The following is a 14,847-nucleotide window of genomic DNA, read 5'->3' on the forward strand; positions in this document are numbered from 1 at the left end:
ACACGTTTAGGGAAACTCCATTGTAAGCAGTGACCATGGCAGCATCCCTATTCAGGACACGTGGTAAAAGCAACTATTTGTCTTAAGAAAAAGACATCTGAAACAAGGCTGAGAGCCTGAATGAGGTGGAGTTACCTGGGTGAACTTCTGTTGCTGGAGGGCTTTTATGGTAGAGATGCTTCTGTCCAGGGAAGTTCTGGAGTTGCAGCTACTGAAGCAAGTCAGAAGTGTTCTTGGGTGTACAGAAAAGCCTAGAGCAGAGAGTGGACTGTTTCCTGTGTGTCCTTTTTGGATGATTAGGAGGAGTGACATTGATTTGCAAAACACGAAAGTTTGGTAATGATACAGTGCTTGAGAGAAGCAGATCGGGCAAGTGCAAAGAAATGAGCAATGAGATTTCCCCATTTGATTCAAAAGTTGAAGAGGGGAAGATGAAAAGCTGAAAAGCAAAGCTAGCTTTGGGCAGCTCATAATGAAAATTTGGCTACTCTGCAACAGGATCTGTGAAGTGCATAAGTGAACACTTATTAAACTTAAACTGATAGCTCAGTACAAAAAATGTCTAGAGAACACTTTATCCCAGATCCTCTTTCAAGAGGAGACAGTGACAGGGAACAGACATTCCTGCTTACAAATGTGTTTTCTTGGCTTTAAACATTAGCCCACTATTAACTCATCATTTGCATTGTTTTTACCATGAATCAAATGTGATGAGGATCATTACGTGTAACAGGGAAGGAAGGCAGTGAAAAGTCCCTACAAGTTTGATTTGAATTCTCTCTAAAAAAATTATCAAGAGTAGAAAAATGGTGGCTGGAAGGCAATTTATGTGCAATGAACACATGTTGCCTCCAGATGCTGGCATAATAGCAGCCACATAATGTAGCTCTCCAAGACAGGCAGGATGATCCAGAGAAGAAATATTCAAGGCAGTATAAAACGACAGCTGTTTAGGATAATGGCTTTCATGGCAGGCAGTGTGTCCTCTGAGAAGTGCTGATGGAGAGATTGCTGCAAGGCATCCCTCTGTCAGTCTGCTTGTTGTTCCGCTGTGAGGGCTCGATGCGTGTGAACACTGTTGAAGAACTGATTCATTTACAAATGGTTTGTGATAAGGCTCAGGCTGCCAATCTGAAATTGAAGCCAGGGAGATGCAGTGTGTTCCACAAAGAGTAATTTATCTTGAACCTGTAATCAGCAAAGGAGGAGGATTTTTTATCAACAGAGAGAAATGGGAGCTGTGTGGAGCTGGCCAACCCTTATTTCTCTGATGACAGGAAGCTCATTTGCTGGTTTGCCAATCTTGCAAAATCTTGGCAGAATTTGGATGAAAAGTTGTAATGCTTTCAGTCACCAGCAGGATTCAATTTGGGGTTTCTTTTCAGACTTGAAAGGCTCTTGTGACTGTTTCTGTCTTAGCTTGCAGTTTTTTCCACAATCCTTTTACTGTTGGACACAGACATTTGTGCTTTTGGTTTGGGTATAGGTTTGATGTTAGATGACACAGAACTGTCCAGAAGGCATGTTGCAGACTTCTCAAAAAGAGGACTCCAATGGGATGTGTTCAGAAAACACCTTGGCGAATGGAGGCACCTTGTTAAGGAATCTAACTATCTCCGTTAACTGCCAAAGGTGTTTTCTGGGTGCACTGACTAAGGTCAAATGTACAGGGTGATGCAACCAGAGGCAGAGAGTAGCTAGACATTCTGTGAGCTTGATGAACTTTCAAAATGGAAATGTAAGCAGTGTTTCTGTATAGCAGGTGGTTGGCAAAATACAGAAAATTGCCAAGAGAAATGCCATGCTGTTGTTGTACATGAGGCTTCCAGTGAGACACCGGAATCTCAGTGAATGATTCTCTTCTTGAGACAAACCTTCTGGTAGCAGTGGGCTATTTATCAGGGCTTGTGTAGTCATATAATTAGGAACCAAGAAATAGTGGGAATAACAGAGGAATGGAGATTAAATGTGAAGAACTAGATCATAATAGAGTCCCTGAGGTATCGCAGGTCAAAGGGAGTATTCATATGAGTGCACTGAATTTGTGTTGCTGATAGACATGTAGACTTGGATCAGTTTGACTCGGAGGGGGGAGTTGCATCAGGGATTGGAATGGGTTTATGCTCTGGTTCCTTTGAACTATTTTCTTCAGGGCACCTCTGAAAAATCAGGAATTTTCAGGGAAGCCAGGACCTGTGGAGCTGGATTGACAGAAGAATGCAATGAATTCAATGAATGGAGATAAGCATTTTTGATCCTTATCAAATACTTTTATCAGTCCTCTTCATTTAGAAGATGAAGTGCTCTTCATCTTTAGAATGCTTTCATCTTGGTAGTTTCAAAAGATAAATCACACCTTTGCTCTGCTGCGGCTGTTAGCAACAACACAAGTGCTCTGTGTTGTGCTGCCTTCTGACAAGGTGAGCTTGTTCTTGGGTGCAAACGCTGATTTGCCATCCCTTTGCTTAACTTCTCCAACTGTCTGTTTCTGCTGTAGATGGATTGATAGAAAAAGAAATACAGAATGGATTAACACAGAGTAACCCCAGGAAAGTATAATGGGGAGTGAAAGCGAAGCCACAGGATTAACATCTCCTCAAAACAAACCAAACAAACAACACCCTCCGACAGCAGGCTCCTAGTGAGAGTACTCATGATCCTTTTAGTTGGGAAGCAAAGTATGGGCCAGTTTTGTTAAAGTTCTCCACCACACTGTGATAAGAGGCGTTTGAGGAACCAGACCTGGTGCTGTGAGGGACTTTGTTCATTCCTTTTGTAGGAAGGAACACCGTTACTTAAAGAGATAAAGAAGTTTTTTTGTTTTGATCCCTGTCTGGTATGATAAGATTCCTAAAACAAATGCACAAATCCCTTCCTTGGGATTGATAAATCCTAATGTATATTGTGAGACTAACTAAGAGCTTTATATATGTCTGAAACGTTTCAAAGACTAATAGTATTTAATGTGATTGTAACAGGGGTGATGGCAAAAGGCTGTTTATAAACATAGTGTTCAATAGTTTGGCATACTGATTTTTATACAAGGTCCGAGTTTTTACTTGCCATTAGTGACTTGAAAGTGGCATGGTCTCAAAGGAACCTTGGTGCCCACCTCTGGGATGATTGTAAATTTACTTTGTCTCTGAGACAGCTTCAATAGCTTCAATATGCTGTGTCTTCATGATCTTTGACATTGTAATGAAATACTGTATACATCTCTCAAACAGAAAAAAATTAAAGTATCTGTATAAGTATGTATCCAGTAGAGGGTGCTTTTGTTCGCTTAGCAGTACTGCTTTATGCTGTAGAGCCTGGTTTGCTTTGATTCAGCCTGAATTAAGTGTTTCTTGAAAGAGTACACAGCTATTTTGGTTGCTTTCTTGATACTTGCTCTAGATTGTCTTTGTCACAACAAAGGCTTTTCAAACTGTAGTTATTTGGGAAACAATTTTAGCCAGGTGTGTTTGTCTGCCACAAAGCAGTGAAAATCAGTATCAAAATAATGGATGGTTAAAACCATACCAAACTTCTTCTGAGGGCAAACGAATTAGTGGGTTTCAAAGTTTCTAACTTAAAAAAAAAGACCAAGAAGAAGGATTTTATCATTCTGTAATTGAAATAATAATGGTTGGATTAAATTTAAGACCACTCGAAAAGCTGATTTCTTGGAAATAAGAAAGTGAGGAGGAATTGCCTTTTAAAAGTTTTAGTTACGTAATTTCCCATGCAATCATAAGCTGCTTGTTTTATTAGGAAAACAGGCATGCTTGTAACCTCAGTATTAGGCAGCTGTTTTACAGATCTTTTTTCCCTTCTTTCATAGAACTTACAAAAATAAAGCTGTCATGTGCCTTCGCAAAGGCCATCCAGCCCATCCGCCTGCCCCAGGCCAGGCCAGCCGTACCCACGCCATTCCTGGCAGACGTCTCCATTGGAAAACAATGCTTCCATGGAAGGCAGCAGTGCAGTGAGCACCACCAGCACGGCTCTCAGTTTCGGCAAGTCAGTACTTTCATGAATCTGTAGGAATCAGCAAAAACATGCAGTTGAGTAACGGAATTGACACCCTTCTTCTCCATTTTGGGGAATCGTATAACCCTCTCACGCAGCTCCGGGGTTAGTCTTGTGTTTGCTCAGAGCAAGGCCTCCTTTGTGAGCACAGGTGTACGTGGCTCAGGATGACACATTCAGAGCTACCAAATGTGATTTACCTCAGGTTACGCTTGGTTCTCTGGTGGCATAGCCATGAGAAAAACATTTTTTATGTCAATGAACCAATTCTAAGGTCAATGACAGAATTTTAGCAAAGTACACAATTTCTGAGAGCATTTTGTCTGGTCAAAACAACCTGGTAATGCACTGCTACCACGTTCCCTTGGAGCAGGCTTCTGCTGACTGTGTTGCTGATGAAATGGAGCTTCTAGAGGTTGGAACTGATCTACTTTATGTATTTATTTTTTTAATTTAAAGACCTCATTTAATATTTAACTGGATTTTGGTTCTATACTGGAAGTTAATTATCTTGTTTGCTGTGAAAATACCTAATATGATGGGCTTAAAAGGCACAGGTTACCATGAGCTGAATGTGTCCCCTGGTAGGTGGAAGTTCCTCTTGAACTACAGCTCCACGCGTGCCTTTGCTATTTTCTGCTGGGTGCAACACAGGTGTTTTCATTGACAGCTCTGAAATTCAGCCTTCAGTAGGTAACATGGAGGGGCATAAATGAAACAGTCATATTTATGATGGGAATGTTTTGCAGACCTTGTTTTTTGTTTTTCCTTCTCATTCTGCAGAAGTCCCACATTTAAACAGTGTTCCACAGAAATTATCCTGAAGAGCTCTCACATTTAGTAACAGTAACACTAATTCCCAGGAAGCTCTCTACAATTTTCCATCAGTGCTGTGTTTATATGCCAGACTGGGACATAGCACTTGAACATTTAGGACCAGAGGGAAAAGTTGTTGGGAAATTGTCTCTCCTGGTACTTGCTAATCTGTTTCAGAAAGTCAGTTCCATCTTGCAAAGCTGTTTGTTTTCCTCAGTTATATTGCATATGAGTTTTGCTTGTTGAATAAGTAGCTCTTCTGTTTTTATTGCAAAATCAGCAGGTTTACTGACCCTCCTTGTCAATACTATAGGGTTGCTGGGAAGCTATATGTGGTATAACCACTTTAATTCTATTTCTGATATCATGCTACAATGATGCTTTTCAGTCTGTGGCTACATTTCTTTCAGTAAATCATTTGGCACAAAAGGAGAGTATCTATAATGTGAAACTGTGCTGCAGGCTAGCTCTGCTCTGCTCCCATAGCCTCACCACCTAGCCGCAGCTGGAGGGCATTAACTGCACTCCTGCACTGCATCTTCTGGTTTGGGTTTCACCCGAAAGGAATCCAGCTGGTGCACTCTGAAACCAAAGCATGATCTGTGAGGATGATGGGGAGAGTCACATCAGAAGCATGCTCCTGACCCAAACCAGAATGCTTCTGCTGCCACAGCCAGCCCCTGCGAGCAGCCCTGTCTCTGGGACACGCCTCCTTGCCCAAAATAAGCCTTGCTGGGACAAACACAACTGTATGCAGATTGGATTCAAGGCTTATGCTTTTATGCATGCCAATACTGCCTTCTAAACTTAGCTTTTTCCATGCTTTAGATTATGGTGCTTTTTTGTTGTTGTCGTTGGTTTTGTTCTTTTCCTATTAGTGGTTCTGATATTAATTAAGCACAGGGAATGCTGGAGAAAGAGAACTAGAGTAAGTTTAAGCACTTATCCTTGCTTCATTGTACCCAGAGTGGTAACACTTCTCCTCAGAGATGCAGCATTTGTTGCTGCAGCACTTGACGTGTCTCTGGAGCTCAGCTATGCATGAATCCCACCACAGGCAATGGAAAATCTTTGTATATGAAATAAATCACATGTGAATTTATGCTGCCAGGTGTCATAGCACTGATCATCTAATCCTTGATAGGGACTGAAGCCTTGTTATATATCTTGCAGTAGAGTAAGGAAAGCAATTTGTGTTTTTATTCCTCCTTGAAAGAATGGATCCCTTTCTCCTCCCTGTGCTTTCTTCTCTAGAAAACTTACTAGCATCTGAATTTTGCAAGCTTGCAAAAACATTTTTTTTATTGCAATAGAGTTGTCTTAAAAGATAAATTTCTCCCTGAGGATGTTTGGGCAAGGTGGAGAGAGAGATTGATCATTTCCAGATGCTCTTTGCTGGCAGGCAAACAAAAACTCAGCTTCAGGTAACATTTGTGAATGTATTTAAAAAATATCCATGTTGTATGCAAACCTGGCAGGGAAGAGTGTAGGCCAGCACAATGGGCATCCCAACAGTGCCTGAGATGCACACATTTGCATTGCCATGGCTGTGTTGGTATGATGGGGCTCACCCCTGCTGACTGGGCTAAAAGTCTTTGGAGCTTCCCTCCCTTTCTCCTATTTCTGGGCAGAGGATGGATGTATCTTTCATAGAGAAATACAGAGGTCACATTCAGTATGCTTTTTGTTAGACGAGTGACCCCGCACTGCTTGCTCAAAAGTGGAAAAGGTCAGATGAGGATACATCATTCACCTTTTCTTTGATGCTCTGGGTACCTTTCCTGGTAGGCTTCCTGAGTACTGCATGCCCACAGGACTTGGTGCAGCGAATGACAAGGAATTTGCCAAGGGGCTTCTGGGGAGTTCCCTGAGATACAGAGGCAGGGAGAGCGCATGTCTTCCGTGTCATCAGAGATGGGAGACAAGGAGAGTGACTGAGTGACCGCATTTGCATCCTCTTCTTCGTACGCTCCGTTTCACTTCCCTGCAGAGCACAAGCAGGCCTCGCACAGCAGCAGCTGCATCGCTGCTGCTTTTGCCTGTGCACAAGAAGTCGATATTTCCTTTGTTGCTGACTCTTCCTGGGCAGCAGTGTCCTGTCTCTAACAGCTACAGTATGCTGATGTCTAAATGGTGAAAACTGAGAATCAACCAGGTCTGAAAGAGACACTGATAGCTGGAAATGAGGTTCTCCTCCCATCTGTGCCTGTCTCTGAGGTAACAGCAGCCGTGGCTCTGAGCAGTGGGAGTGGTGAGGCTCACGTCTGTCAGAAGTAAAGGAAGTGCCTCCTTAGTGAGCAGTCCTTCACGTCCCCCCATAACCTCTGTTGTCCTCCTCAAAGGGTGTGTGGGACCAGGAGAGCCGGTGCAGACCGAGTGCCTTCATGAGCCATGGGCTGGTTGCTGACTCAGCGGGCAATGGGACGTGCTGCCTGCTTGTGCGCACCCAGTCAAATGGGCAGCTGCTGTAGGCCTACCTACAGCATTTTAGCACGTGCCCTGAGGCAGGACCAGAAGACCCTGTCCAGTATGGGGGAGAGGGAGTGCCAGGAGCAGCAGCACCGCAGCTTGTACCTCGTCTACCCAAGAGTAGGCAGCAAGACAGGGCTCAGCTCCCCTGCAGTGGCAAAACCCAGGGCCCTGGCAGCATCACTGAAGAACCCTTTTATGGTCAGAGAAACTGATACATGAGGTCTGCAGAGGGAAAGCCATCTAGAGCTGGTGAAGTCCCGCTTCAGGCAAACAAATTGGTGGAGCTCTGTCCTGGTACTCATCCCAAAACTGAGCAGCAAACTCAGCTATGGTGTAGTAACTGAGGAGAATGAAGTAAAGAGGGAGAAAAGAGAGGGAGAAAAGCTGGGGGTAAAGTTCTCTGGGGTTGTATAGGTAAAGTAGGTATATGCATAAGGTTCTTCATTAAGCCCATTTATTGTTTAGAAATTTAAAAAAAAAAAAAAAAGTGGCTTAGAACAAAGCTTCATTTGGCGTGTTTCAGAAGCAGGCAAAGTAGAGGGGGAAGATGCCTACTAATAGGTTTTTAGAGTGTTTGCTGTGAGAGTAGGAGAGCAGTAGGAAGAAGGGCAGGACTGCAAAAGCAGTTGAACCTCGCAGTTTCTTTCGCTAAAGAAGGGACATGTGCTGTAGGAAAGGGCACTTGGAATCCTAAGACAAGGCACTAACAGTTCTGAGGGATTGCAGCTCTGAGACTTGATGCTCTAGTTGGTGAGGTGCCAGCTGTACTCCTCCAGCAGTAGTGCTTAAATGTGTCATCAGCTCGGGAAGATTCTATAGAGGGATTATTTGGTCCTTTTTTAGAGTTATTGTTTTTCCCTTAAATATTTGATAGCAAACATGTATGAAGCTCTGAAGAACCACACGCATGATCCCATGATCAGAATGTGCTGGGTAGAGAGACCTGTTCCAAAGGATGCTAAAACTGGAGGCTTTACAATGGGACCTGCGTTTTCTGTGTTGTTGTTCATAAAGATAGAAGCCTCTGTGTGGTTAAAATCTCTTCTGTTGTGTTTGTTTGGTGATTTTTATTTTGAGGAGGAGGGAGGTAATTTTAGGTCTTCAGAAGTAAAAGTTAGATCAAAAAGCTGGCAACTGTTCAAGATAAATGAGCAACCTCACCATAAAGGCTTTTCGGTCACCTTGGAAACACCGTTTCAAAAAATGAGTTGGAGTAATTTTAGTTTCAGACTTCCCTCTGCCCTCCTCCCTCCCATGCAAGTTCTGTTTTTACACTTGGCATATCCTGTTTAGCTGTGTTTCTTTTCTATATAAACAAGGGAATTTGCCAGACAAAGCGGGAAGAACACTGAAAATGACCTTGCATATGATGTTTCAGAGCATGAAACCAGTGTTTGGAAACAAAGTTAAACCCTTCTAAGAATAGATTTAAAAAAAAAAAAAAAAAAAAAAAAAAAAAAAGACATTTTTAGATCTTACAGATAAATGTAAAAAAAAAAAAAAAAGTTTAATTTTAAATGCTTATTTCAAGTCTTTTTATTCTGCAGAAGAATGTGGCATTTAGGAAATGAGTTTTAGTGATGAAAATAAAGGCTGGGAGGGGATTAAACAAGGAATAACCTAATTTGAAATACGGATGTGATACAGCAGACACACAGGGTCTGTGAGCATCACCAGTGCTGCGCTCTGCTGTACTGCAGCACTGAGTCTGGGCAGGTGTTACCCAGATTACGCTGTGGCATGGCTGGAGACTCAAAGTAATTAGAGAGGAGATTAGGATAAAGTAGTACTTCTATCCACTAAAGAATGTAAATATTTTGAATATTTTCAGCAGCTCACGCTTCTCAGTAACAGACCTCATCTGAAGAGCACCCTCACTGTGAGGGCCCACTACAGAAAGCACAGAAGCCTTCATAGCCTTCCCTGTGCACTTGAAATGAACTGAGGTGCATGGACCACTCCCACTCAGAAAATATTTAAAAGTCAAAAGCAAATTGTTTTTAAATTATTTGAAAGATTAAATTGCTTTTAAATATCTATTTTATTGCCCAGGCAATATTCTTGGAATCTCAGAGGAACCCGTGCAGGACTGACTGACCGTGTGCAGGCTGTGCAGGGTAGGAAGAGATGCCATGCAGGGCCATGCCATAGGTGTCACAGTGCAGCAGCAAATGAAAGCCAAATGCATCTCACTCCGTGCAACACATTTTACAAGAATATTATCCTATCATTTCCATATATAATATTGCTGTGCACCTCAAGAGACATGGGGTTTGTGATTACAGTTCTACTGCAGGTATTCCTGGCTGCAGGCAGCTGGGTCAAGAGTTTTCTCTGCTGGCTCGGTGTTTGTCCTGCGTCCTAGCAGTGCCCGGAGAGCACCTGGGCTGGCCACCCCATCAGTCACTGCTTGTGTACTTTCTGCCTGGCAGTGACCACTGACTCGTAACTGCAGACTGAACAGCGAGCCTGCGCCTCGCAGCCAAGTGCACGAGTTGTTAACACAGCTTACTTAGTATATTTAATATGTTGTTTGATTCTTACATAATTTTAAACAGTGACTATGTACTGTCTTTTCCTCAAATGCTATGAATAGACTAATGACTGACATCTAGTTTCCCCTCCTGGTTGCTGTTTTCTTGCTGTTGCTAGTGATAATTCCATGTTTATTCAAAGCCTGCTCCTCATTCTGGCAGCACTTACTGTACATGTCATGCCGTAATGCACGCTTCACATCAGGAAAGATAAGGTGGCATTTAAGATATGCGTAGAGCCATAGGGTGCCTACTGCTTGGGATCAGGGGCAGGGGCGACTGTCAGCACTTCATCCCAGGAGCCTTTTTTTAGTAGTGGCAGTGGGTGAAGCTAAAGAAGTCAAGTACCAAGCTGAATTTGGACAAAGTGCAATGTCCACATTTGGCGATGATGTTAGTGGCAGGAGGCAAGAGCCTGTGGTCTAGAGAAGGGGCCACACTGAGGTGTTGTTCTGAATCGGGTCTTGCAGCTCACTTTGAGTCAGTGAAATTTCACTGAGTTTAATCCAAAATAGAATTTGAGTCTAAAAATAGCCAAACAAACCCTGGCAGCACACAGAAAAGGGTGGGACAGTCTTGTACAAGTGAGACCAGTGAGGAAGCACAGAACACTAGTAGGCCGTTACACTGATGTATCACGAGATGTGACTGGACACAACAGCAGACTAACATTTGGTTTACATTTTTGGAAGTGTTTCCTAACCACGTGACTGGTTAGGCCGTTGAGATGCTGGTAGAACCATGAATCTTGAGATACTTGTAACTCGATTGGTATGAATATGAGCAAACAAGGAGATTTATGATTAAGGGAACACAAATGTATTTTTTCACCTTTCTTTTCTTGGATTCTGTTGTCTCTTCCTGGGGTGAGTAAACATTATAATGGCCACAAACAAAACAAACTTGACCATGGTGCCTCCCCATCAGCTGCTGTGCTTTTGCCATTCCATGTTATCACAGGAATGAAGAAGAGCTGGGAGCGAGCTGTCAGCAGATGGTAAGCAGCAACCCTGGCAAGTTTGCAAATGAGGGAATTTCCCTGCGTCAGCCGGTAGGATCAAGTACTAGTCTTCTTTGCTGGATTGTTCTTTACAAGTCAAGAAAGCTCATCAGGTCAAAACATGTGCTTCACCATGGCTGGCCTAAACAGGAAAGATTTTTTTCTCGTGTGAAATACTAATTTTTCTCTGTTCCACTTGGTAGGTACACTCCAGGAGATTAAAAAAAAAAACAAAACAAAACAAAAAAACAAGCCCACCACCCAGACCCAGGGTTCATCTGCATAGGTAGACAAGAATGCTTTTCTAGTTTTCAGTCACCGTACTGAAGCAGTGCTGTTCACATTCTGCAAACAAATAGGTGTGAGCACGTTAATGCATGCACAGACTTCATTGCAATAGTTTCTTACTAACAGCTTCTCTGACTGCTCCCTTTGCTGCACACACAGTGAAGAGACAGAAGAGGATGGTTCACATTTAAAACTGTGCAGGTCTTGTAGCAGCTTGAGGTGGTATGCTGGGTTTCTCTAACTTTTTTTAATTCATTTTTTGGCTTTGCAACATCAAAGTAGCTATTGTGAAATGATCACATGCAAATATATAAAGCTATTTGAATAATAAAAGTATTTAACTTAAGAGAAAAATAAAGTAGGTGCTTTCAATATGTGAAAGCCATTGGCAGAATTTGCCTACAGGAACAGCATCAGTTGCTTAAAATGAAAGACTGAAATGCGTCTTTGAAGCGTCTTGTGATTATCTTAAGTAAAGTACTTTGAGCACAGCACGGTATATTCAGCTCCTAAAAACGATCAGTGTTCCAATTTAAGGACCTTTCCATTTTTCTTTTTAAGTATTGCCTATCCTTCTACGGCATTTGGGTCCTTTACGCTTTGCTCAGTCTTGAAACTCAGAATTCTGAGGCTGATGATTAAAGAAAAATTCCAATTCCTAAATGGTAGAAATGAAGGAAAGGAACTTTAAGGAAGTGGAGTCTCCTCAGAGCACGTTCATTAAATGTTTTCCCAATCTGATGCACTGTTGGTTATTAATAGATAATTAATTGGAAACCATTCAAAATATTGTTCTTACAGTGTTTAAGTTCTGCAGGATTTTAAATTAAATGCATATTGCATATGGGAGAGTTTTTAGGACCCTATGCATAAGAGGATTTATGGTAGGTGCACCTGGCAACATCTCATGGACATCACTGTGTAGGCTGGCAGGAAGAACAGTGGGTGTGCTGAGGGTCTGCCAGCCGGTCTCATGTTCCAAGAACGCTGACAGGCACTGCTGCAGGACACAGCTCAAAAACGCCATGGCTCCAGCTAGTTACAAGATGAGTTTCTAAATTTGGGCTAATAGGCAAATGCAGTGAGAAACTGGATGAAGGCAATGACTTTGGAAAGTCATAAGGCTGAGGAGAAAGACCACAGACACACTGGTGAGAATCCTGCTCTTTCTTGTCCTCCTTGGGCAGAAATAGCAGGAAAATGCTTTCTCGTGACTTGTAAATATGGTTCTGGCCAGAAGCAGGTAGGACAGAGTAGACAGAGAAAGGTTACTTGGTATTTTCAGTTCCTTTGAAGAGTATCTTCTGATGTTTTAAGCATAGATTTGAATCTGTTATTCTTCTGTCTAAACATATTACATTCTTGTTTGTGGTGTTTACGTTCACTTCAGCCAAGGTGGAGTGTCACTGATCTGTTGTTTTTGTCTCCATGTTAGGAGGAGGTAATGGTAATGATGGTCATTACACCAACTATTTTTACTGTGTGGGTAATGCTTTGGCTTCTTGGTAGCCAAAATACTTTGGTATTTTTAGCATATCTTTAGGGAGACTGGCATCCTACAATAGTACTCTCACGCTGCAAGATTGCAATCAGAGGTGGTAATGACAGCACTGAAGTTCAGCAGCATGGTTTGAAAAGCTCATTGGGATGTTAGCTTGCATTCCTTAAAAAGACAATCACCAGCTTAAAAAGCTAAGTACAAGATACCAAAAAGAGCACGAGCTACTTATTTCTGCTTAAACAAAGCACAGAAGGCAGAGCCATGAGTACACTTGCTGCCTAACTTAGTTATGAACAGAAGTATTTCCATCACACTGCTCATTTGAATCTATACTTACCTTAGATAGTTTTTTAAACTCTCTCCTGTTTAATTTTAAATTCAGCTTAACAGAGCAAGTAGACCATTGGCAGCTGTATGAACATCCCAGGGTGGGCTGTCACACCACGTGCCACACCTCTTGGGAGTGCCCAGAAGTTCGTGGCTGCTGTCCAAAACCTGCACTGGGCATAAGTTTCAGCAGTGGTGCTTCTTAGAGCAGTTTTGGATTAAGGGGGCTTTTGGCAAGGATGTGCTGGAGAAAGTAGTCACTGGTCTGAGCCAAACACTTGACTGCTCTAAAAGTCTTTAAGAATTGCTTTTAAATGGCGTGACCTCAACTGCAAGTGGGGCCAGAGACCAGGGAGTTGATGGTGGAGCCACTTTGGTAATGAACACCTTCGGTTTTGTCCGGCCTCTTGTCTAGCAGCCTCCATAGGTCTAGAATACAAATGGCTTATTCTCCCATTGGTTTGTCTTTGCAAGCAGATAAACAGCTGTATTACAAACTGTTGGAGCCACTGGGGTGCCTCGTCTGGCCCATTCAAAATAGGGTCTGGGGGTAACAAAGATGTGGGTGGCTGGAGTAGTGTCTGCATACGCAAGAGATCAGTCGCTCGGCGGGCTGGAGATAATGCACGCTGCCATTAGCTGGCAGGTGTGGCCGATAGAATTTCATGAGACTCCTGTTTCAGTCCATTTGGATGTCAGCAAGGCAGACGCTTTCAATAACAAGAGTGCTCAAAGATTTTATTGGGTCATTCAGCTGTGTCCGGTTCCCAGCTGTCATCAGCTCCACTTTACTCGTATGATTTTCACTTTGTCCCCCTGCCTGTGACAGATCTTGAGAGAAGAAAGATACTGATTTGCTAGGCTTTAATGGAAAGAGGACTCACGCCTGTTTCCAGACACTTTTATTCACATGAATGAATCCCACTGAAGTAAAGTTAAGTGCATCTTTGCACAGTTACATCCTAAGTTAAAGATTAACTTTCAGTTCAGGTACACCTGAGGACAGCTTACATGCTAGGAGAGATGGAATTTTCCAAAATCACACTAGAGCAGTTCAAAACCAGCCACTGAGCCCATGTAGAAATGGAAGCCTGTGTAATTAGGAAAGCACAGACACTTAAAGGTGTTTGCTGAGGCAAAGCTGATCTCTGAAGCTGCCAGGGGTGTTGTAGAAGTTCTCAGTCTTTTATTAGGAGCTATTTATTTGTATTATGTCATCTTTCGGACATATCAGTGCCCAAATATTGCCACCTACGTGTCAGCTTCTTCACCAGGGACATCCTACTCACCAGTGTGGTTTCTTTCCAACTTGAAATCGACCTTTTTGCTTGTGCAATCATTTACAATTCTTATGTCCTCAACTCACAAAAGATTAAGTAATTAATTGGCAAAATCTTGGTCTGGTGATGGAGAAAAAAAAAAAAAAAAAGCTTGTAAAAACATTTCTTATGTACAGGAAAATACTACTTGCTATTTGTTTAAAGTCATACTGTATTTAACCAGTCCTAAATATTTGTCAGTCTCCTAGTAAGTCTCTTCTATTCCCGTTCTGTTGAAGTCACTTCTGCATTTTGTGGAAGGCCTGGTAACGCAAATCACATTCTGCACTGTGTGCTTTGCAGCTCCTGAACAAAACAGGCTGAGCTGAAAACAAAAGCTCAGCTTTGATTCTTACTCCACTGGCTCAAGTTAGTTCCAGCCAGATCCTTAATGTTATTTTATCTGCAGGTTTTTGTTTTTTTTTTTTTTCTTTCTGTGATCAATGCCAACTCTGGGCAAATACAGGATGCATAGGGATTTAAAAAAAAAAAAAATCCATCTGCCAACAAGAAAAAGTGCTTTGTAACCACAGTTTGGAATGGAAACAGTTTTCTAAGATACGGATCAAACTGTGTTTA

Source organism: Aythya ferina, assembly GCF_964211825.1.
Source record: "Aythya ferina genome assembly, chromosome: 8".
In the NCBI taxonomy this organism is placed as follows: domain Eukaryota; kingdom Metazoa; phylum Chordata; class Aves; order Anseriformes; family Anatidae; genus Aythya; species Aythya ferina.